General features: G+C 41.8%; 1 pseudogene; it reads right to left on the reverse strand.

Annotated features, from left to right (window-relative positions):
* LOC118484341 overlaps positions 1-22,481 on the reverse strand; it is a 67,637-nt pseudogene that overhangs the window by 25,329 nt on the left and 19,827 nt on the right.

A 22,481-nucleotide genomic window follows, 5' to 3' on the forward strand; every position in this document is an offset into this window, starting at 1 on the left:
AGTTCATGGTTTTAACAAGCATACTAGTGACAAGTTCTATATTACACATAACATCCGGCTCACTCCTATATCCGAAATGAACAAATATATAACAATAGGCTCAAATATGCTCACGTAACGGATGGAATGGGTAAAAGTGTGAAAACTATCATGTAAGTCTTTCTTTGTTTGTCACGCTTTCCGGTTTCCTTTTTCAAAAATATTTTGCTTGTCGAGTTTTTATCAAGTCCGAAGCTTTCTAAAACACAACCAACCGGTTTATTTACTAAAATATATACAAAATACAGGTATTTTTGAATGATTTTTCTGATTTTCTGATTTTTTTTTAGATATATATATATACATGAGGACAAACAAAGTTAACAAAGTTAACCCCCTCCCCACACTTGAACTTCGCATTGTCCCCAATGCGAAACCCGAAATATAGAGAAAAAGGATAATAGTACCCCCCCCCTTAAGATGATATCTGATGAATCGAGACTTCCAAAGCTGTGTCTGTCATATGCTTCGGTCAAAGACTTAATAGCCACAATCTGCAAGTATGTCATATGGTACAGCAAAACAGAACAGTAACAGAATAAACACAAATAAACCATAATTTACATAAATACTACCAATCCAAATAAAGACACAACATAAAGTAAATTGTTTTAAAATATAATACAATCCGAGGGTGTTCGACATACTAAGCAAAAAGAACACCCGAAATGACAAGTACTAAAATAATAATAAAAACCACTAACGAACATCACCACCAACTCCTACTCGTCATCACCGTCATCGTCTCTCGTGAAGGATGGGCCCGCACCACCATAACCAGGTGGGTTCCACGGTGGGAACTGTGGAGGGTGCTGAAAGTAGTCAGGATATGCATGGTGCATCTCCCCGAATAGGTACGAAAATCCGACACTCACCCCCTGGCATAAGCTCTCCTGGCTATGCCTCAGGTGATCCTGCGTGGCCTTAAGCTGATCCTGACTAGCCCGGATATGGTCCTGGCTGGTCCTAATCTGGTCGATGTACGTACCATGCTGTTCCTGCGTAACACGCATCTGCTGGAACTGCTGATAAAACTCAGGCCAATCCTGATGCTGGTAGTACTCATGGTGTTGCGGCTGGTGTGGCGGTGTGTGGTGCGGTGGTGTGTGTGGCTGGTGCTGCTCCTGCATCTCTACATCCTCTTCCTCTTCCTCTGCTGGGAGTGGGGGCAACGGGTCCCAGACCTCGTTGTTGAGCCCCCTCAACCTATCCCCGTGATCAGTCTCAACAATTACCCCCATCGCCTTCAGTGACCTGATGTCAACATGAACCCCCTCGGTTATCAGAGTGAGACCCTGAAGTACCTCCTCAGTCATAAGGTGTTCGTTGTACGCAATTTCGGTCACATACTGACCGCCATGTATCTGACTGTTAGGAGTCCTCCCTGAGCACTTCACAAAGTATTCAGCCATTCGCGCCGCTAAGTTGATGGGTGCCTTCTCCACCAATGCATATAGAAAAATCAAATCTGGTGTTGGACAGTTACCAAGACTGTCCATGCGACCGCATATAGTGTGGCTAAACACATGGTGCATCACTCGCACCAGAGGGTCTCTAAGTCGTAAGGCCTTTGACATCCTCGGGTTGTATGGGTCCCCAACGGCGTTTGCAGCCCAAAACGCCTCCCGTGCTGCATCAGAAGGGAAGGTGAATTGCTCTGTGAAGACATTGGGATCATCCATGTCTTCCCTAGTGTAAATCCCAAGTCTCCTACCCAAACGACCAACCAACCACCTGTGCCATCGACCACATAATCTGAAAGTTATCCGCTCCTTGTGGCGGAATTTGGGTCGTCGAGCAGCAACCAGTTTTTCGTAGGCATATGATGCAAAGAACTCTATGGTCAGCTCCAAGTAAACGGGTCGGTTGCAACCGACCAGATTTGTAAGTGGGCGACTCATCATGTTCTCTAAACGGTCATACTGATTGAGCTCTTGCATTACTTCCCAATCCAGCCATCTAGGGACTCCGAACTGCCCCCTCCGGGCCCATAATTCGTCTCTTTTTGGAATGCATAAAGCCTCACGCTCGTCATTGGGGTTGAATTGTAGGAATGGATGATTCATCTGCACGAGGAATATAGTTAGAAATCATGGAACAGGAAAAATTTCATTCGAAAACAGCAGAACGCACAATTATGAAGGAGCTATAAATCTGATCTGGGCATCCGGAACGGTCGTGCGGCGATACACACGGTCGTGCGTCGCCGATGATGTGCACCATCTGCCCAGGGAACTCGGAACTGCACGGCGTGCGATCAATCGGCACCACCGTGCAACACCGGACAAAAGCTGGAATCGTGATTTACCCGGAACGGCACGACCGTTCCATACAAGGAACGACCGTGCGACAACTGACCTGCAGATTTCAAACCCCTGAACTTTGAATAGCCTGATTTTTCCAAAATCAACAACTTTTTTAAACAAACAGGGGTCGGAAACTCAACCGGGTGTTCACGATAAGCAAGATTCAAACAAGGGTTAGGGTTTCGATTTGTTTATGAAGAGAACCCTAATAAACCCCTTGAAGAATCCGAGGAAATCTACCTAGAAAGCAAGGAAACAAGAAATCTACAACTAGGAACGTACCGTACGAAGAAGGGTGTGAGATCGTGCGAAAAATCGTGCGATTTGATGAAGTATCGCTCTGGAACGTCCTGGTGCTGGTAGGGTTTCGCGATTTTGTGAATGGGGGCTGCAGATGAGGGTATTTATAGTGCCAAATGACAAAACTGCCCTCAGCCTGATGCACGGTCGTTCGCCATTTGGCACGGTCGTGCGTCACCGACAACATTCACTTTTCTCGGTGATGCACTGAGGGTGCGACCCACCGTGCCTGAAACTCGGATATGCACGGTCGTGCGAATCCCGGCACGGTCGTGCATCAGCTGCAGATCAGAATTTTCTGCAGAAGCCATTTCCAGCAACTGTTTTGGCCGTTTTTCGCCATTTTTTTCAACACGCCTACTGTTCTAACAATATTGCAACATAGAACCTTCGCTCGGCACGAATAGAAACTGTACAAACTAACGGAAACTACCTAACTAACCTAAATTACGCTAAAACTACAAAAACATAAAAACGGACAATTTTGCCCCTAGAGCGCCAAAGACGCTCCTGCTACATTTTTGTCGACGAGTCAGTAACGTAGACTCATGCTAAATTTTTGTCGACGAGTCGATAGCAAGACTCCAAGCTAAAACTAGAAAAATAAATCCTAAATGACGATACTACCCCTAAAGCGCAAAATACGCTCTTGCTGCATTTTTGATCCATGAGTCAGCAGCATAGACTCTCTCCTCCCCACACTTATGATGTGTGCGGGGTTTGGAGTTCAATAACCTCCATCACCGACTCTGTCGGCCCGGCAACGTACAACTTCAAGCGATGCCCATTTACTTTGAAAATAACGTCGTCCGCGTTCTCTATTGCAACAGTCCCATACGGAAATACCTCTTTAACCGTGTACGGGCCTGTCGCGCAACCGCGAGTTGTAAAGAAGAACAAGATCGCCCGCTTGGAATTCTTTGTGGTCCTTCAAGCGTTTATCGTGCAATCTCTTCGTGCGCTCCTTGTACAACACGGAGCTCTCATAAGCGCGTTGTCGCAACTCTTCCAACTCATGAATCTGGAGAAACCGGGCTTCACCTCCGGCTTTTAGGTCCAGATTTGCGGTTTTTAGCGCCCACATCGCTTTATGCTCCAACTCAACCGGTAAATGGCATGCCTTTCCGTACACAAGTCTAAAGGGAGTAGTCCCAATAGGCGTCTTGTAAGCCGTACGGAAAGCCCACAGCGCTTCATCAAGCTTATCCGACCAATCCTTGCGGTTTGCACCTACCGACCGCTCAAGGATTCTTTTCAGCCCCCGGTTCGTGACTTCCACCTGCCCGCTTGTCTGTGGATGATAGGGCGTGGATAGACGGTGATGCACACCGTAACGGGACAAAGCTCTCTCGAGCTGAGTATTGCAAAAATGCGTCCCTCTGTCACTGATAAGCGCTTTCGGAGCGCCGAACCGGGCAAATAAGCTTTTCAAAAATCTCACGACCACCCTGGCATCATTGGTGGGTAAGGCCTGTGCCTCCGCCCACTTCGATACATAGTCAACCGCGACCAGGATGTACTTATTACCTCGTGAGGGGGGAAATGGTCCCATGAAGTCTATCCCCCAGATATCAAAGACTTCACAAACCTGAATCCAGTTCTGAGGCATTTCATCACGTGCCGATATATTTGTCGCCCTCTGGCAAGCATCGCACGCTCTAACCCAACTCTGCGCATCACGAAATATAGTCGGCCAATAAAACCCGGAATCCAACACTTTCTTGGCGGTAAAGTTGGCTCCATGGTGGCCTCCGGTAGGTCCCTCGTGATAGTGGCGCAGAATATCGGTCGCCTCCTTCCCTGAAACACATCTCCTGATCACCTGATCAGCACCAACCCGAAACAAGTAAGGGTCATCCCAAATGTAGTGCTTGACATCCGAAAAGAATTTCCTCTTTTGCTGGTGAGTCAACCCTTTAATCAGAATCCCGCAAGCAAGGTAGTTCGCAAGGTCGGCGAACCATGGCGACTCATCGCATATCTCAACACTCATCAAAGACTCGTGTGGGAAGTTGTCATTTATGGAATCCCAACGTGCGTCCACGATGTCTCCATGCTCTAACCGAGATTGATGGTCAGCCGCTACATTTAACGCACCCTTTTTATCTTGAATTTCGATATCGAACTCTTGCAGCAACAAGATCCACCTGATCAGACGTGGCTTAGCGTCCTGTTTGCTGAAGAGATATCGGATGGCAGCGTGATCAGTATATACAACGGTTTTCGAAAGCACCAAGTACGATCTAAATTTGTCAAATGCAAAAACGACCGCTAAGAGCTCTTTTTCTGTCGTGGTATAATGCTCCTGAGCGTCGTGAAGAGTTTTGCTCGCATAATAGATCGGGTGAAAGTGCTTTTCTCTCTTTTGGCGAAGAACGGCCCCTATAGCGTAATCACTCGCGTCGCACATAATCTCAAACGGCAGACTCCAGTCCGGTGCAACTAAAATAGGGGCCTCAATCAACTTTTGCTTGAGAAGGTCAAAGGCTCTCAAGCAATCATCTCCGAATATGAACGGAGCGTCTTTCTCCAACAAACGGGTCATGGGTCTGGCGATTTTTGAAAAATCTTTAATGAATCGCCGATAGAACCCGGCATGACCGAGAAAGCTTCGTATCGCTCTAATAGAGGTGGGAGGCGGAAGTCGTGAAATGATATCCACTTTGGCTGGATCGACCTCCATACCAGCATGCGAAATCTTATGTCCCAGAACTATGCCCTCCTTCACCATGAAGTGGCATTTCTCCCAGTTCAGGACCAGATTCGTCTCCTCACACCTCTTCAACATTTTTCTCAAATTTTCCAAGCAATGATCGAAGGAATCCCCAAATACCGAAAAATCATCCATGAAAACCTCCATGGAATCCTCGATCATGTCATGGAAATTGCAACCATGCATCTCTGGAAGGTTGCTGGTGCATTACACAACCCAAAAGGCATCCGTCGGTAGGCGAATGTGCCGAAGGGGCATGTAAAGGTAGTCTTCTCCTGATCCTCAGGAGCGATAGGAATCTGAAAGTACCCAGAGAATCCGTCTAGGAAACAGTAATACAACTTCCCCGACAGACGTTCCAACATCTGGTCAATGAATGGAAGCGGGAAGTGATCCTTGCGAGTAGCATCATTGAGCTTGCGGTAGTCAATGCAAACTCGCCACCCAGTGACGGTACGGGTAGGAATTAGCTCATTCCTATCATTTGAAACTACAGTCATACCACCTTTCTTAGGTACAACCTGCACCCGACTCACCCACACAGAGTCAGAAATAGGATAAATCATGCCGGCATCCAACAATTTAATCACCTCCTTCTTCACCACGTCCTGCATATTTGGATTTAAACGCCTCTGATGCTGTGCCATTGGTTTGTACTCGTCTTCCATCAGAATCTTGTGAGTACAAAAAGAAGGATTGATGCCCTTGATATCCATGATTTTCCATGCAATGGCTCTCTTATGAAGTCTCAGAACCTCGAGAAGCTGATTTTTCTCATTCTTTTCCAATGATGCCGAAATTATGACCGGTAAGCGACGCTCCTCGTCCAGAAATGCATACTCGAGATGTGGTGGGAGTTCTTTCAACTCCAAAGGCGTCGGATCTTCAACCGAAGGCTCTGCTTCCTCCTTTTTCACATGGTCAATTTCAAGAAATCTCTCCGGACTCTGGGAACCATCGTCACCAATCTGATAGACTGGCTGCTCGAAATCGTGGCCCTCCTGCGTAATGCCAATCAGGTCCCCACATGACAGACGTGTGTCCGAATCAATCTCGTCAATAGTACCTTGAAAATGAGAGCACACACATGCATCGACAATGTTGACGTAATAAAGCTTGTCATCGTGACATTGCGGATGCTGCATCGATCTTTTAATATCAAATGTCACGTGCTCGTCATTTACTCGGAGCGTGATTTGGCCAGCTGCCACATCAACAATCGTCCTCGCTGTATTGAGGAAAGGACGTCCAAGTATCAAAGGTACCCTTGAATCTTCGTCCATGTCAAGGATAACAAAGTCCACGGGGAAAACAAATTTATCGATTTTAACAAGCATGTTTTCGACAAATCCGCGCGGATACTTTATTGAGCGATCTGCCAACCGAATGCTCATCCTAGTAGGTGACGGCTCACCCAGATCCAGTTTAGTAAAAACTTTATACGGCATAAGGTTAATACTCGCTCCCAAGTCAGCCAATGCATGGCTAACAGACATGTTTCCAATCAAACACGGGAGCGTGAAACTACCAGGATCTCCCATTTTCGTGGGCAGACGGTTTTGCAGAACGGCGGAACAAGTCTCATTCATCACCACACATGATATATCCTCGAGCTTCTGTTTATTCGAGAGGATATCCTTAAGGAATTTCGCATACTTTGGCATCTGGGCCAAGGCTTCAACAAACGGTATATTTATGTGTAGTTGCTTAAACAACTCAAGGAACTTACCGTATTGTTCTTCATTCTTCTGCTTCTTCAGCCTGCCTGGATAAGGTACTGGAGGAGTGTAATCTTTAACCAGCTCCTGGACTTGTGCTGTACTTGCTGGGCGCAGCCTGGCTTGCACCTCGTCCGGTGTGTCAGTCGGGATCGCTTCAGTGATCGGTGCTGAGTCCGATATGACGGGTCCGATAGTTTTTCCACTCCTGGTCATGACAGCATTCACATCCCTGTGTCCGCCCGGGTTTGGTTCTGTATTACCCGGAAGACCGCCTGGGGGTCTTTTGGACATCATCTGTGCCAGCTGACCAACCTGATTCTCGATATTCTGAATCGAGGCTTTCTGACTCCTCATTTCTCCCTCGTTAGCCAGAAAACGATCTTTGCTTTGTTGGTATCGTTTTTCGGAGCTAGAGAGAAGCTGAGCCATCATATCCTCCAGCTTGGAACTAGACTGAGGGGCCTGCTGCTGGGAGCTACTCCCAGTGCCCTGATTCTGGTACGAATATGGACGCTGCTGGTAGGGTTGGTTGTACTGCTGGTACTGCTGACCCTGTTGAGGCGCTGGAGCACGATGAGTGAACCCCAATGGGTTCTGATTTCCTGTGTTCGCTCGCCACCCAAAATTTGGGTGATTTCTCCAACCGGGATTATGGGTGTTGCTGTACGGGTTGTTTTGCGGCCTTACCTGATTACTCACGAAATCTACTTCTTCGTGGCCCTCATATACGACTCCCTGAAAACATGCCCCAGGCTCGTGTGACACTCCGCACTGGTCACATCCCGAGCCAGCATGCGCAATCATCTGGGACCTGTCGAATCTCGATGTAAGAGCCGAGATTTGTGCAGTAATGACCGTGTAGTCGTCTACAGCATGAACTCCTGAACGAGATGATGATGATGATGCCCGACCTCTATCTCCGTCCCGACGCGAGCTGGATTTCAACGCAGCTTTTTCTATAATATCATACGCTTCAGTCGGCGTCTTAGTTCCAAGATCGCCTCCCGCATTCACGTCTAATCGCTCTTGCGTATTATAGCTGAGCCCCTGATAGAACGTCAAAACCAGCTGTCGCTTGGAGAAGCCATGATGAGGCACATCAATCAGCAAATCCTTGAATCTCTCCCAAGCCGCATGCAATGACTCGCCCTCGTCCTGGCGAAAGGAAACAATCTGGTTCCGTAGTTTGTTCGTTTTCTCAGGTGGAAAATATTTCTGCATAAACTGCTCCGCCAACTGATTCCAGGTCTTGATGGACCCGGCAGGAAGTGACATAAGCCAAGCTCTAGCTTTGTCACGTAACGAAAACGGAAACAACCTCAACCGAATCGCATCCTCCAAAACACCTGTAATCCTAAATGTCGAACAGACAGCGAGAAAAGCAGCGATATGCCTCCCAGGATCCTCATGCTCACGTCCGTCAAACTGTACAGAATTTTGTACCATATTAATAATACTAGGTCTAATTTCAAAAGTAGGAGTATCTATAGTAGGCTGAAGGATACTCGGCTCCAGGCCTGCCCTTCCGGGCTGATTTGTTTCATTCAGCGGTCGGTCGTCGTCCGCCATGACGACTCTCTCCTCGTCCCCTGAGCTTTCGTCTTCAGAGATAATCACCGGCTCGTCGATTGCATTTGCTATGCGTTGTGGTACGTGCGCGACTGTACATATTTTTACAATGAAATTACACACGAATTGGTTTTAAATTTATAAAAGTGATTATTACTTTTACATCAAAACACACACGAAAGAGGCAAGTGTACCCCGTCATATATGTAGTAAAGTATCGGTAAGAACCAAGTATCGATCCACGGAAATGGGCAGAGAAATAATACTAGACCTTTTGCCACTAAATTACCGGTAAAACATAAGTTGTTTTGGTTTTAATTAATCTAAAGTAAGCATAAACAAATACTTATAAAACATAGTAAATTATATATAAATAGCCTTGCTTAATACACAACCAAAGCATGTCAACTAAGTCGGTTTTGGCACTAGAAGCATTCGGTCAATTTTCCATTTTTTTGAGACAATTAGTATCCCTTTCGGGAATCCTAACATGACAATCATTCGGAAAGTTAAAACGATAAACACACTTTAACCACCTAAAATTGTTCTTTAACGTGCAATTGATAAATGTCTATAAAAATCTCCTAAAAATAAGTTAGTCATCCGTTAAGAGTTTTCTAACCTCACTTAATCAAGGAAAGCAACACCGATAAACACAATGCAACCACCGAGACAAGCATAAACTAGATTAAATCACAACCGAGTTCATTTTACAAATCTTGCACATAAATTCACCAAGATAGCAATTTTGGCCGAAACTACTAACTAAGCTAACAAATCATGGCAAGAATTCATAACAACACCATCTAACCCGTTAGAGTCCTTCCGTGAGGGCAAGCTTTCTTGATTAACAATAATTACATTTTATTAAACCACTAACCCGTTAGAGTATCATGGTGCCCACATTTTAACCAAGTTAAGCTAGTTAACCAAATTAAAAGTTTACTAATACATGATTAAATAAACTTCATTTTTTCAACTATCTTACCTAACCAAGCACCAATCATCCAACACAATTACTTATAATCAAGAAATCAATATCAATAACAAGGTTGCAAACTAATCATCAAAGATAATCATAGAAAACACTTCAAAATGTCATTACAAACAAAGATTAACATACTAATGGCTATAATCAAGCAAGGGATTGTTGTGTTTTTGCCCTAAGGCTACAATAATACATAAATATTAATCTAAATGCTTGAAACATTAACAAAATTCTGGAAAGATTAGAAATCCAAACCATAAACAAGCACAAGATTAAGAATCCGGATAGTAAATGAGCAAAACCGGGCAATGTGGCTTGAATCCGAGTGAAAGCAGAAGCCTTCGGAGCCTCAAAATCGCCTGCGAAGCTCTCCAAAATTCCAGAGTTACTAATACAATGGTTCTGTTCTGTTTTTATGCTTTTTCCATGTTGCACGGTCGTTCTTCCGATCGCACGACCGTGCACTTTAAGCAATTATTGGTGGTGGTCCACCATACTGCGTGACGTCACAGATCGTTGACTGGCCTTCGGACACGCACGGGCGTTCTTCACTTGGCACGGTCGTTCCTCACCGAAGTCTAGTTGCACGCCTGGTCCTTTGGTCGTTCAGTTCCGATGTCTTGTTTGGTTGTCGGATCCGCACGACCGTTCCGCATATGGCACGACCGTGCCATTTCGGGTAGGCCTTAAATGCCTTGCACGCGGAGTTGCACGCCTCGTTCACTGCCGGATCATTCAGGATCATCGGATATGCACGGTCGTGCATGAGGTCGCATGACCGTGCGACACGCCCAGGTCAGTTTTTCCAACAGAACGTTCGCAGCTTCGTCGCTTTGTCCGGAAAGTCCTTGTTTTTGCTATCATCTTGTCTGGTATGCTGTTTTAGGCCTGTAAACAAAAATGTAGATAATTAAGTATCCAAATGACGGTTTTACAGCCGAAAACACATAAAATAGGGGTAAAACGAGGGACTAAAATATGTGTAAATTAGCGAATATCAGAAACATATTTTGTTTCGTCAACCATTGTATTGGCCTAGCCCTGTTTCGTCGCATGTTGGGCTTCTTCAGGCCCAATCTTTGGCCCAAAGGTGTTTCGTCAAGTGCTTTTCTATTTCGTCAAGTTCTATCTCTGTTTTAGTATAAATAGGTCTCATAGTTTCTGTGTGAAACTTGGATGTGAGACGAGAGTTGTGTGAGACTTTGAGAGAGAGTCATTAAACATTGTTTGTATATATTTGTATCCGTTCTCATCCCTAATCAATAGATATTGAATCTTTTGGTTACGCGTGTTCTTGTTTTACACTTTGTTTGGTATGCACTGTCACGGGGATTCCGCACCCGTTACCGTGTTTGTGATAAACAAGGATAAGGTTTCGTTATCGATCCACCGGAAAAACGGGACCTACAATTGGTATCAGAGCTTTGGCTCTAATCCTTGTTTAAAACCAAACAAGTTTCGGTTTTTATCGAGTTGTTCTTGAAAAACCCATATATTTTCTGAAAAAGTAGCTAAAATCAGTGAAAACCTTGTTGGTTTGCCAAAAGTTTTATCAAAAACCTTGTTAAATTGATTGTTCTTGTGATACACCGGGTTTTTAGTAAAAGTTTTGTGCATTTTCGGGTTTTCGGAAAATTGTTCGGTCACTGGAAAGTTCAAATCTTCATCGTGTTCTTCAGTTATATTCAAAGGCTTCTTCATATTTCACTTTTTGATCTTTAAAAATCATTTGGAAAGTTGTTTGTGCTTTGAGAAGTGAGAAAGGATTAAAATATTACACACTTTACCGGTTAGTACGCTGGGTATGGGAATGTGTTGAAAAGGTTGTATTTTGTGTCAGAACAGATAAGGTCTAGCCGAAAGTTGTCACCAACTTTTTCACCAACCCTGGTTGTCTTTTTGACGAAACAGACAACAGACGAAACAGAAGTCTTTTGGTAAAATAAGAATCATTTTCGTCAAAGTGTTTTTCAACGAAACAAAATTTTGTTTCGTCAATAACATAAAAATAATCCATTTCGTCAATTAAAGACCATCCATTTCGTCAAAATAAAAAAAAATAAATTGGGGATATGGCCGACAACTATATATATATTTAATTCTGACAATACAATTCACATGGGTCTGACACTTGCATGCAAATTGTGACTATATCACATGCAACCTTATTTCATTTATGATCACAGGTCTCTAAATGTGAAAGGTCAAATAATAAAGGTTTGTTGTCAGCCCACTAAATTTGAAAGGTCCAATAATATATGTTTGTTGAAAGTCAAGTTTCATTGTTGAGGTAAAAGAGTCAAACATAGCAGATTGGACTAAATGTTGAATTCGAATTTGGGGTTTTGAGTTAGCGTATCGCAGAGAAGAGGAAGTGTTTTGGGGTTTTAATTCTTTTTGGTTGGTAGTGGGTATAGAAGAAAGAAAAGAAGACAATCGATAATGGGATGTTTTTTTTGTTGACTTATAAATTATTGTTATAATTTATTGCACTTCAACATAATCTGATTTTTATAAGTGTTTTAGTAAGTGGTGGGCCTCAACATAGTGCTTTATCAAGTTGATTTTTATAAGTCACAACAGCCGAAGTCAAACATGCAACAAAAATAATTCTATTTGACCAAGTTTTCACTTTCATATACTAATCATGAGTTGCACAAGTCCGTGGGATTGGAGTACGGACTCACAACCACTTCAAAAACCGACATCGATGGCCGAATATTTAGCTAATTTCATACCTCGACCCCCTCCACATTAGACTTCGATGGCCGCATATTTAATGAATTCCATTCCTCAAGCCCAACCTCAACCTCAACCTCAAGTTTCCACAACACAACCTCAATTCAATCCAAGTGTCGATTGTGGTCCGGCGATACAGTTGGGAAACAGTGATCAAACAAGAACTGCGTTTTACGCTGAAATTGTCAAAAATGTCAATGATGGTGAATCTTCGGGAACTGATGACAGTTCAGGATATAGTGGCAGTACTGATGAAGATGGCTCAGGTGTGAGTGATTACAGTTCAAAATCGGACGTGAAGGAGGGAATTGATTCTGAAGCTGATAATTTGTCGAATGATGCTAACGAGAAATCTGACTTGAACAAGAAAGCTGATGTTACATCAGAAGAAATGGAGAAGATTCTCACTGAAGATGGATCTTTTTCTTGTCAAACTGCCTTTATGGCAAATGTCTCAGCCTCTACGAGTCAGGTAAAATCTGAAACTCCTAGCATCTGTAGTGATTGTGCTGATATGAAACTTGAATGTGCTGAATTGAAACGTGAAGCTGAAACGGTTCATAGTCACAATCAGAGTTTGGTTATTGAACTGTCAAAGTGCAAAGAGGCAAATATGGCTTTAGTTCGAAACGAAAAGGAATTCAAATCTGTAATTGAAACCTTAAAGAAAAGCGTTTCTGAAGTAAACAAAGTTGTTTATCATAAACAAATTAGTATTAACGAATACATTAACATTGTTGAGGAAACCAAAAAGGAGTTAGCCATTGCCAAATGCGAGCATGATGCTATCAAGCAAAAGTTGGAGAGTTATTCTAACTCCCGATTTGTGCTCGATCACATCATAGACGTTCAAAAACTGAAAGGCAATGTGAAAGGCGTTGGGTATAAGGCGTGTCCACCCCCTTTGAGACACAACTATACCAAAATGCCCGATGAAGAGGATATGCCTCGGTATGAACCTAGTGTGCCTCTTGATTATGAGGAAGTTACTACTTGCCTAGGGTTCAAACTGGACAATTCATCGGAGGGCTCATCTGATAACAAAGAAAAGTCATCATGTGCTTCAAATCAAAGTCCTCCAACCATTGAGGACTATGATTCTTCAGATGATGAATCAGATGTAAGTGACCAGGATGAATCACTTGATGAGACGAAGGGAGTAGAAATTCCAATTGAGAATCATATTCTTTGTGATCCTCCTACTCCTGTCGTGCAACCTGTTGCCAAGCAAGTGATAGATCCTATCAAAGATGTCAAAGATGACAAGGAATGTGTGTCTGCTGTTAAGAGCAATAATGTGTTGTATACTTTGGTCGGTGATGCAAAAATTTATTTGGACAATGATTTTCCAATTAAAAATGTCAATCCATCCTTGATTGATAAAGTTTTTGAAGACAACACGAATAAATTTTTGGGAAAGACCATCCCCGGAGTTATGGTAACACAATGTGATCCAATTCCAAAAGCTGAAATCAGGAAACAATTCGGAAATCAAAATTCACCGACAAAGCAACAACCTATTGCTGCTAAGGGCAAACAACCAATTCAACGAGCTCAAAGGCCTAACGTTTCTAAATCAAAATTTGAAACAAAGGGAGCTCATTATCAGAAGAAAAATAGTAATGTCAAATTTGTAGCATCAAAGGGTACGGATAAAATTGAGACTTTTGAAAACAAATCAAACACCGATTTTGTACAACAAGTCAAGATTTTGAAACGTAATAGCGATAACAATTACACCCAACACACAAACGGGTGTGATGAAAGAGCAAGTACCTCAGGTTCTACAGGTTCGACATCTGCTAGTCGATCAAATTCTCCTAAGTTTGTTGAAAGGAGAACGTGTTTCAAATGTGGGAAGTTTGGGCACATCATTAAAGACTGCACAAACTCGCCCAAACCAAATTTTGTTGAAAGAACCCCTTCTGAACAAGGTCACTCACAACGTAGTCCTGTTTCTCCAAAACATGATAAAAGAACTGTTAAGGAACAAAAAACGAAACAACGACGTCGTAACATCAAAGCTGTTGAAAAGGCTTTAAAATCTGAAGTCAAAACGGTTAAAAGGAAACCTAGTTTGTCACAACCATTAAAACCAGAAACTGTACATAATACACAATCTGGTAAACAAAAACAAACATGGAAACCTAAAACGGGTGAAAGTTCAGGGGGAGGTGTTGTGTTTGAAAATCTTCAAGAGATTGAAATTACATTTCTTGATGCTCAGGAGCAACCCAAGTCTATGAAGGCTTGGGTCCCCCTCTCCAACTAATCTCTAAGTGAGTGTGTAGGATGTTCCAGGAGGAACTTTCGATAGTCGTAAGATTGTTGATAGTGGAGCGTCCTTGCACAAGATAGGCGACAGAAGAAATTGTTGCCTTTGATGGAGAGAAAAAGAAAGGGGAAACAGAGTTGTCTGTTGAAAGAAAGTGATAACTTCGACAAAATGAAAATCATTCCAAAAATGTGTTTGTTAAAGGCTTTAATCGGGTCCCCGGGATAGATTCAATCAAAATGTACGCGCCTGCAGCACGTCTGAAGTTCACAATCAACAAGATGAACGTGCAGTGTACATTTCTTCGCGGTGTGATTGAAGAAAATGTGTTTGTTGAACAAACCAACCGGGTCTGCGGATACCTTGGCATGGATTGAACAACCGCACACTACTTCTGAAGGAGAAAGACAAAGACCTTCGCTGGTGCAATTGGAAGACCAGCCGGACCCAAAGGTTTATGATCTTGTTGCTGTGAAGAGATTACTCAGTAGCTACAAAAATTGGCTTTGAAATCCACACCGGGTGGATGTCCAGTTTGGGAGAGTGCTCAGATTCCTTGCAATGCACGAAGCAGTTGCAGGATACGGTTCTAAATTTCTAATCTCTTCTATACTTGTTGATTTTTAAGCTGCTTTATGAATTATTATCATCTCATACAACACTCTTTGGCCTGACACGTTGAACTCGAATATCACCTCACACGTGATTGTTTCACTATGAAACTCATCAATGTTGTCATGGTCCACACCGCTTACCGACATGCCAACTCATTTTCCCAAAATTCGATAAAATCATTTCTGATTAAAATTAATTTTGGTAAACGGCATTGAGGTAAAACATGAGTTAATCTGACATCGGGAAATCGTTTTTGTAAATATCCTTTGTGTTTTTAAAATTTATCTTAGTTTGTTGATTTTAGGGGGAGTAAATCCAAATTTAAAAAATCCAAAAACATCGAAAAATTTAAAAAAAAAACACAAAAACAATAGAAAATCAAAAATGAGTTTCCTGGCGAGAAAAAGAGAAAATGATAGTAAATCAGTGGTCTGTCGAATCCTCTTTAAAATGAACCTAAAATGAAAAGCGATAAGCAGCTCTATATAAGATGTACCGGTAGGCTCACAATCATTTTAAAGTGTGCAGGGTGATATAAACTTAAATCGACTAAAGACCAGGTGGGAACCATTCATTGGCATATGGTCTTGGTACCGAAATTTCGTTTGAGAGATTGCCGAGGTTCTGAGATATTCGGTCATTATGCTGCTTATCATTTGGGTATCATGGTTGTATCTTTTACCGAAAAATAACGGGGACGCAAGTCTAGATCTTCCATGATACTATACATACGTGTACATATCGCATTCGACCTCAATAAGTGATCAACAATCACATGTCCAAACAAATAAGTGATAAAATATCACATTTATCCGGGAGTCAAGTTCGTCTCTCTGTTGTACGAAAGTACTGACCTGTTCACGGACTTGCTCCTGTGCCCTCATGCATATGAAAATCAAGTTCCTCATCAATAAGTGATTCTATCACATAGGGCTTGTTTTCAATCAAAATAAGTGAGAATCTCAAATCATATACGGTCAAACAGATGATAATCGGTATACTCACCGGTAAGATGAACCCTCGTGCATACCTTGATACGGGAATGTGTCATGTGTGGATGAATACCGGTCTGTAAGTATAATTCATACCTAATCGTATCCCCTCGCCATGATTACATCTGATAAGTTGAGCTTAAGTGGACAACAATACCGATAATTGTTATAGGATGCTTATCTAAAATGTTAACTAATTGAACAAAAAGAGCGTTTTGACGTGACCGTACACTGATATGATTCTCTTACCCTCGAAACTCGCAAAAAGATTGTTTGTATATATTTATTTATTGTTTTCCGTCTTTACATTTGAAAATTGAAAAATTCCAAAAAGATTTTAGGTGTGTTTTAATATAAACTTTATAAAATCCAAAAAAAAAAATTTTATTTCTAGTTTATTTTTGATTGACCGATGTTGGAACTCGAGTCTATCCTATCCAAAATCCTGATCGTAAGCCGGAAAACAATTGCATCTTCATAAACAGTCGAAGTTAACAAGTTTTGAAAGTTAAAGGATTAAATCTGAATATTTTTACACTTTCAAACTGTTGTCGGTCGGTGTTTGATTGAGATTTGATCTCACATGTGTCGTTTGTTTATGGAAACTATATTCCAAGCGGTTGTTCTCATTATGCGTTTAGATTTCTCGCATGTGCAGATGCTAAAGGCGAGGAGAACATGCTTGATGACAAGCTTTGGAATGAAGACACGACGTGAAGGCACTCAAAAGATAAACATGATCGAGTTGCCGCTGACCTCTCATCAACACCACAAGGATCTAAAGAATTTAAGATCAAAAGATTCACGAGCATGACTCAAAGGAGAGTTCATTCTAAGGGGGAGTTTGTTAGCACACTTCCTAGATGAAATGGGGAGTTTGTTGATACACTTTCTTCTTACGACGCGTGAAGACTTTGAAGATCCTCCGACATGAAAGACACAGAAGACAAACCATCACAGAAGACGAATCATCACGAGTAGCGTCCAAGGGGGAGTTTGTTGATACACTTTGTGTGGACGCGACTCAGCTCGGTTCAACTCGGCTCGGTTCGACTTGGTTTCGACACGGTTAGGTCCGGCTCAAGCCCGACGTCACGACATTCCTCCGTCGTGCGCCCCAGAGTTCGACACGCGAAGCACGGAGAGCCGCGGACCCATTCCCGCTGACACATCATCATGACATCATCATGATGATGTCATGATGATGTCACCATTTTGTCTTATGTGAAAATTGTGAATTTGAAAGCATATGACGAAACATATTTTGTTTCGTCAACCATTGTATTGGCCTAGCCCTGTTTCGTCACATGTTGGGCTTCTTCAGGCCCAATCTTTGGCCCAAAGGTGTTTCGTCAAGTGCTTTTCTATTTCGTCAAGTTCTGTCTCTGTTTTAGTATAAATAGGTCTCATAGTTTCTGTGTGAAACTTGGATGTGAGACGAGAGCTGTGTGAGACTTTGAGAGAGAGTCATTAAACATTGTTTGTATATGTTTGTATCCGTTCTCATCCCTAATCAATAGATATTGAATCTTTTGGTTACGCGTGTTCTTGTTTTACACTTTGTTTGGTTTGCACCGTCACGGGGATTCCGCACCCGTTACCGTGTTTGTGATAAACAAGGATAAGGTTTTTGTTATCGATCCACCGGAAAAACGGGACCTACAGAAGGTCATGCCTTTATCGTATGCCGGTTAGAGTAGAGAAGATTAGTCTTCTTGGTACCTCTTCCAAGTTGGTGACTGATCGGATTCTCGAAATAGGGGTTCTTACATTGAGGGGGAGATCAGAGACGAAAGTCAACGGGTAATTGGTGGATTTTGTGAAGATACGAGATTGGATCTTGAAGATTCGAGATGAAATGATTTTAGACACTCGGTTGAAGACTCTGATCAAGATGGTGGATGTACTTTTACAAAGTTCAGTTTGTTATTAACTTATCGAACTAAGCTTCATGTCTTTGTGAAGTTTGAAGTGTTCAAGTTGGGCATTGGAAATCCAATGTTTCTTTCTGCTACCGGTTAGGTTTGAAGATTAATTTATCGAGCGATATTCCTACATGTGGTTGTAGGTCGGTTCGCGTTAACTTGATTCGGGAGTAGTTTGAGGGGGAGGATCTACAGTGTTTTGATGTTGGATTCTTCGGGTTTCTCAAAGCGGCCTTAAGTGATCATCAGCAAGTCTTTGATTAGAAGGGTTGAAGATCGTTGTGCTCTGCCAGAAAGATCAAGTCTCAGCCAAAGTTGAAAGCTGACATGATATCTTCAGTTAAAGGGGAGTCTCTAAGTGCAGTATCTGGTGATTGAAGGTCATCGATGCCACACAGAACTGATTCAACAGTTAAGGGGGAGACTGTAAGTGCAGTTCCTGCCGGGTAACTGTCGCTTATCAGTTCTGGACAACCAACGCAGAAGTCCAAGTTAAAGTCAACCATAATGAAGAATTCAAGACCACATGAAGACCATGCATTGATCAAGGGGGAGTTGTTAATGCACTTTGGGTGAAAAGTGCATGCCTTCCAATTGTTAGGGTCTTTATTGTACATATCTTGAAAGTTAGTCCAAGGTTTATCCTTGGACAACTTGTCCAAGTTTTAGGAAAACTTTTGGTCTGAGTTTTATGTTTAGGGCAAAAGTCAGAGCTTTGTGTAGATTGTGTTGTCCGAACTTTAGTCCCTAGTCTATATATATGTGTTGTATAGGATTAGGGCACACGAACAAAAACACAAGAACCACAACTCTTGAAGCTTTGTGCTCCTCTCCCAACTTGTTTCTCCTGGTGTGAATTCTAGAAAGAGAGAGACTATGTGTTAGTGAGAGAAAGCTAGGGTTTAGATCTTTGTGATCTAAACCAGCTTGTAGAAGATGATGTATACTCGTTTGGTATGTAATCTGTGATGATTGTATTGAAATGAATGAGTTTGTCTTGCATCTTCTTCTTCATCTACCCTATTTTGTTCTTCATGTCTTGAATCAAGTGTAATGTTTGATGTTCGTCATCGATCCGGTGCTTTCACAAATTTAAAGAGAAATTACAAACTTCATTAATCCAAGTTGCCAAACAGAAAATAGAAATAGAAGATAAAATACTGAAGTATTGAGTTATCCAAATAATTTAAAGTATTAAATGAACCAATATAAATTTAAGTGATATTTAATGTTGATGATAGTATTGTTGATAAAAGAGCAAAAGGAATATTAAATTCTTCATATGATCAACCCAAGAAGAAGGGTGACCCTGCTAGTCTTTTTTCATGTGTTACTTGTGGGTGTCTATGCTTTTCGTGTGTAGCCATCGTGCAGCCGTCAAAAACCACTGCACATTATCTCATGTCAAATGAGGATGTAAATGTAATAGATCAAGGGCTTTCTTCAGGTATGCCTTTAATTACTAATGCATAATGTCAAACTCAGAAAAATACATTTCAAGAAGGTCTGTTTTGATAATTACAAGTTCTAAAAGGCCCGAATTGGTACTCACATATAATTACCAACACGGACCAAGAGTATATTGCCAATCATAATCTGGAGATTATGACTTTTTATGCATAAGATTGTTTTTTTGCTGTGTTTCTTGATAAGTTCTTTATTTATGTAAAAGGGAAATTGTTGAAGAGCAGTTCAAGTACTCCAGAATATAAAGACATTCCAGCACTCACTCTTTTGGCTTTGGCTTATGGTGATTCTTCTGACTCTGAAGAAGGATCTGAACCCACCAAGCTTGTTTTGGAATCTAAACATTCTTTAATCGGCTTAAGGCCAATGGATTCATCAGCCTGTGAAAAAGACTCTTCAAGATTGCGTGTTTTTTGTCTTGATCATGCTCATGAATTAGAGCAACGGCTCCGCGCAGTTGGTGGAGTTCATATGTTGCTTCTTTGTCATCAAGGTACATTCTCTTTTATAGAATGGGCTGGATTGAACGTTTTTTACTTGCTTTATTTTTTTAGCCATATGTTTTTTACATGTTTGGTCCATTAGAAATCAAATATAACCAAAATCAACCGACTTATATGTAAATGGATCGAAACTTCAACCTCTAGTTAAAACATATATGTCTAAATATAAACAATTATTTGCAGATTATCGAGAGATAAATGATGCAGCAAGAGTTATGGGCAAAGAATTGGGAACTTCGTATAATATGTGGACTCATGTTAAATATAAAGAAATTACTGAACAAGAAAAGACGATGATACAATGGGCTTTAGATGATGAAGAAACTGCAACTGGTAACCAAGATTGGGCTGTTAAAATGGGGATTGATATTTTCTACAGTGCTAAACTTGGTTGCTCTTCATCCTACAGAAAACAAATGCCTTATAATGCAGTTATTTATAAAGCATTTAGACAACATTCTCCATCCGATGACCAATCAGGGAGGGAAAAAAAGATTACTGTGGCGGGTAGATGGTGCGGGAAAGTATGGATCTCTAATCAAGTTCATCCTTTGTTATTAGTAAGAGATGATGATCATGATGCTGCTGCTACTGATGATGAGGATGATCATAATGACAACCAACAAGAAGATCAACAAGCAGCTGTTCATGTCTTTCCTAAGATGAATGTGAATCATGAAAACCATTTGGTGGTTAGAACAAGCACAAGGAAGAAAAAGAGGACCTTCAAGGGTATGTTCTTGGAAGTAGAAGCATCACCACCACCACTATCGTCTGCATATTCTGAAGATGAAAGTGATTATGATCCCTCCAAATCCTCAAGAAGAATCACGCGCAATCCTGCTAGAAACCTTGAAGTCATGAGTAAACAAAAGTCAAAAATGAATCAGAATCAAGCAAAGAAAGGCAAAAAAGTGTCAGTTTGTTGATACACGATTTGTGGACGCGACTCGACGCGACGTGATTCGGTTAATAACACGACATTCCTCCGTCGTGTATAAGAAGATCTCAAGCGGGCATGAAGACTTAAAGGACTGTGAATTAGTCCTTGGGCTCAAACAAGGATTGAAAGATAAAGATGATCGAGTTGCCACTACCAGCATCAATACCACAAGGATCTCAAGCACTAATGATCAAGTCGTTCACGAGCATAACTCAAGAGGGAGCTTATGTTAAGGGGGAGTTTGTCAACACACTTCCTACATGAAACGGGGAGTTTGTTGATACACTTTCTGCTTTCAAGACGTGAAGACTTTGAAGATCCTCCGACATAGAAGACATGAAAGGCGAATCACGCGAGTAGCGTCCAAGGGGGAGTTTGTTGATACACAATTTGTGGACGCGACTCGACGCGACGTGATTCGGTTAATAACACGACATTCCTCCGTTGTGTATAAGAAGATCTCAAGCGGGCATGAAGACTTAAAGGACTGTGAATTAGTCCTTGGGCTCAAACAAGGATTGAAGAAACAAGACATGGGATGAAACAAGTGGCGAAACAAAGAAATGGGCTATCACTATTTGGGCCCAAGCCCAAGACGGCGAAACAAGAAGAGGTCGACGAAACAAAGCTGTTTCGTCGACTATGAATCTGTTTCGTCGCTTATTGTCCTGTTTCGTCGCTAATGTTCTGTTTCGCCATTGCCAAGTCCGTTTCGTGGTGCTGTGACTATAAATAGTCAGTCAGTCTCTGGATAACACAGGAGAGAACACAGAGAGCACTTCACACACACGAGAGAACTTTGAGAGTTTACAGAATAGATTTGTAAACATTGAGCTTGTAACAGACCCTTTCATACGTATTAATACAGAGGTGTTAATCGGTGAATCTTGTGTGTTGTTTGTTTGCGTGTTCTATCTCGGTTTGCCTTTCCGGTTGGATTCCGCATAACCGGGTTGGTTCGTACACAAGGATTAGGCGACTAGATCCTCCTAGCCGGACCTACAATTGGTATCAGAGCCTTGGCTCTTCTCCTTGTTAAAACCGAGTGTTTTCGGGTGTTTTCCGGGTGTTTGAAGTTTTTATTTTTCTTAAAAAATCTGGTCAAATCTTCAAATATCTTGTTGTTTTGCTAAAAGTTCTTATAAAAACCTTGTTGTTTATCATTTTCGCATGTTAAAAGTGGGTTTTTAGTGAAGTTTTAAGCAAAAGTTGTGTTCGGAAAGTTAAGATTCACTGGAAAATTCATTGTGTTCTTGGTACATTCAAAGTGTTCTTCAAAGTTTTAAACCTTTTTGATCTTTGAAAAGTATTTGTGTAAGTTGTTGGTGTCTTGGAAAGTGTTATAAAGTTAAAATATTACAAACCTTACTTGGTTGGTGAAACAAG

Source organism: Helianthus annuus, chromosome 2, assembly GCF_002127325.2.
Source record: "Helianthus annuus cultivar XRQ/B chromosome 2, HanXRQr2.0-SUNRISE, whole genome shotgun sequence".
In the NCBI taxonomy this organism is placed as follows: Eukaryota; Viridiplantae; Streptophyta; class Magnoliopsida; order Asterales; family Asteraceae; genus Helianthus; species Helianthus annuus.